Below are 3,574 nucleotides of genomic sequence, written 5' to 3'. Positions count from 1 at the left end.
CTTTCGCTGTTCTGTATTTGTGTGCTAAGCGTGGTCTGTGTTCAGAAGTTAGTGTTCGCTTGAGGCTTACCCAAATGTACTGCCTTTCTAGGGAGTTTTTCCTAGCCACTGTGCTTCTACACCTGCATTGCTTGCTGTTTGGGATTTTAGGCTGGGTTTCTGTACAGCACTTTGACATCAGCTGATGTAAGAAGGGCTTTATAAATACATTTGATTGATATAAAGGTAATGTAGAATATACAGAGCTAGCACAGATATAACAATGAGACAGATATTTCACTGGACGTATAACAGAAGCGTCCGTGTGGGGTTCCCCACTCACTACCAAATGATGTCATCAATGAAACATTTGATCTCAATACGGTTTTCTGCTCCCAAAACTAAAATCTGTGCAGAACAGAGTGGATAAAGATTTGTAGACTTTACCCTTTGCCAAAGTTGATAAAAAAATGTGTTGTTTAGGAGTGCAAATACGAATTTAGTTATTGAACACTCGCACATCACAGAGTAGGCGTTCCCTAACGGAAATATGCAAATATATGCTAGAATGCGCCAAAATGATCTCGCTAGCTCATGCTTGGCTATAACCATCTTGCTTGTTCTACCCACTATGACTCATTTGTCCCATTGCTAATGACAGGCTGTGGTCTATCTTAGTTATAAAAAATGTTTTGGAGCTGGTGTTCTGTTATTGGATTGTGTATGGTTAATTGCACAACTAGACCACCAGAGGATGCTCTTTCCCTCTCCCAGTGAGGCCTTGCTGTCCTCAGCCTTGTTCCTCATGTCTATGGATGAGGGCACATTTTAATACAACATAGATATATTGTATGAAAACACAACCTTAAACTATTTCTTTCATGTTTATGCACCAATCAACTCCTGTCGTACACTGGCTATGTACACTGGCTATGGGACTATATACACTGAACAAAAATATAAACACAACATATAAAGTGTTGGTCCCGTGTTTCATGAGCTGAAATAAAAGATCCCAGATATTATCAGTACGCACAAAAAGCTAATTTCTCTCAGATGTTGTGCACACATTTGTTTACATTCCTTATAGTGAGCATTTATTTGTCAAGATAATCCATCCACCTGACAGGTATGGCATATCAAACAGCTGATTAAAAAGCATGAGCATTACACAGGTGCACCTTGTGCTGGGGACAAAAGGCCACACTAAAATGTGCAGATTTGTCACACAACACAATGCCACAGATGTCTCAAGTTTTGAGGAAGCATGCAATTGGCATTCTGACTGCAGGAATGTCCACCAGAGCTGTTGCCAGAGAATTTTGTAGTACGTCCAACTGATCTCACAACTGCAGACCAGGTGTATGGCGTTGTGTGGGCGAATGGTTTGCTGATGTCAACGTTGTGAACAGAGTGCCCTGTGGCGGCGGTGGGGTTATAATATGGGTAGGCATAAGTTACGGACAATGAACACAATTGTATTTTATCTATGGCAATTTGAATGCACAGAGATACCGTAACGCGATCCTGAGGCCCATTGTAGTGTCATTCATCCGCCGCCATCACCTCATGTTTCAGCATGATAATGCATGGCCTGATCAAGTCTTTGCAAAGGAAATGTCGCACTGCATTATGTAAATGATGGTCACACCAGATACTGACTGGTTTTCTGATCCACAACCCTACCATGCCAAATCTTTTCAACCTGGAAAGAGGCGCTGTAGATCTTTCTTCACAACTGTGCTAGTGTAAGAGGACCATGTTAAGTCCTTGGTGATGTGGGCAACGAGGAACTTGAAGCTCTTGACTCTCCACTACAGAGAGTAGTTTTCCTGTAGTCCACGATCAGCTCCTTTGTTTTGCTGGTCTCTGACGACCTCCCTGTAAGCTGTCTCATCTTCGTCAATGATCAGGCCTATCGCCATCGTGTCGTCAGCAAACTTGATGATGGTGTTGGTGTCGTGCATAGCCATGCAGTTGCTGGTGAACAGGTATAGGAGGGGACTAAGCACACACCCCTGAGGGCTCACTGTGTTGAAGGTCAGTGTGGCAGATGTGTTATCTACCCTCACCACTTGGAGGCGGCCCGCCAGACAGTCCAGGATCCAGTTGCAGAGGGAGGAGTTCAGTCCCAGGGTCCCGCGCTTGGCGAGGACTATGGTGTTGAATACTGAGCTGTAGTCAGCAACAACAGCATTCTCACATACTGTGGGTATTCCTCTTGTCCAGGTGGGAGAGAGCAGTATGTAGTGAAATAGAGATTTCAGCATCTGTGGATCTGTTGAGGCGGTATGCAAATCTATTGGGGCGGTATGCAAATCTGTTGGGGTCCAGGGTGTCTAGGTTGATGGTGTTTGTGTGTGCCATGACCATGTCGTTTAGGCAGGTTACCTTTGAGTTCTTAGGAACAGGGACAATGGTGTATGAGGACTAGTGTGGTGGAGATATTTTGGCATTTTCAAAGAGCAACAACTCTGAGCTTTTTTTTTTTATATATAATTTTAGCAGAATATAAACCAAGCTAATATAAAAGTACACAACTGTGGTAATATCCACTGTATAGCAGCCCAAGTTAAAAAATGATATATTTTAATATATTCCTTTGTATACTTTATCAGACCAGAGCATCTTGTTTCTCATGGTCTGAGTCCTTTGGTGCCTTTTGTCAAACTCCAAGCGGGCTGTTATGTGCCTTTTTACTGAGGAGTAGCTTCCGTCTAGCAACTCTATCATAAAGGCCTGATTGTTGGAGTGCTGCAGAGATGGCTGTCCTTCTGGAAGGTTCAGCCATCTTCACAGAGGAACTCTGGAGCTCTGTCAGAGTGACCATCGGGTTCTTGTTCACCTTCCTGACCAAGGCTCTTCTCCCCCGGGTGGCCAGCTCTAGGATGAGTTTTGGTTCCAAATTTGTCTTAACTCACATGTTACATGCTCACTCTGTGTGAAATAATAGGGGTTGGCATGACTTTTAAATGACTAACCCTTCCTCTGTTCCCCATACATACTGTACATCACCCATAAGGTCCCTCAGTCAAGTATTGTATTTCAACCACAGAATCAAAGACCAGGGAGCCTTTCAAAAGTCTCAAAGAAAGGCATTGATTGGTAGATTGGTGACAATGTCAAATCATACATTTGAATATCTCTTTAAGCATGGTCAAGTTAATAATTATGCTGTGGATGATGTATTAAATTTTTACTGCAGTGGGCTAAATCAGGGTCACACTGTGTTTTTTGGTAGTCTTAAACAAATCTACTTTGAAACAAAAGTATACACTTTACACACATGGTTATGGGCTTAAATATTTTTGGGGCCTTTACATCTCATTCCAAAATCATGGGCATTAATATGGAGTTGGTCCCCCCTTTGCTGCTATAACAGCCTCCACACTTCTGGGAAGGCTTTCCTCTAGATGTTGGAACATTTCTGTGCGTACTTGCTTCCATTCAGCGACGGGCATTAGTGAGGTCGGTCACTGATGATGGGCGATTAGACCTAGCTTGCAGTTGGTGTTCCAATTAATCCCAAAGTGATTGATGGGGATGAGGTCATGGCTCTGTGCAGGCCAATCAAATTCCTCCAAACCGATCTCGA

This window comes from Oncorhynchus kisutch, linkage group LG8, assembly GCF_002021735.2.
Source record: "Oncorhynchus kisutch isolate 150728-3 linkage group LG8, Okis_V2, whole genome shotgun sequence".
NCBI classification, from domain to species: domain Eukaryota; kingdom Metazoa; phylum Chordata; class Actinopteri; order Salmoniformes; family Salmonidae; genus Oncorhynchus; species Oncorhynchus kisutch.
This window is presented reverse-complemented; position numbering follows the sequence as displayed.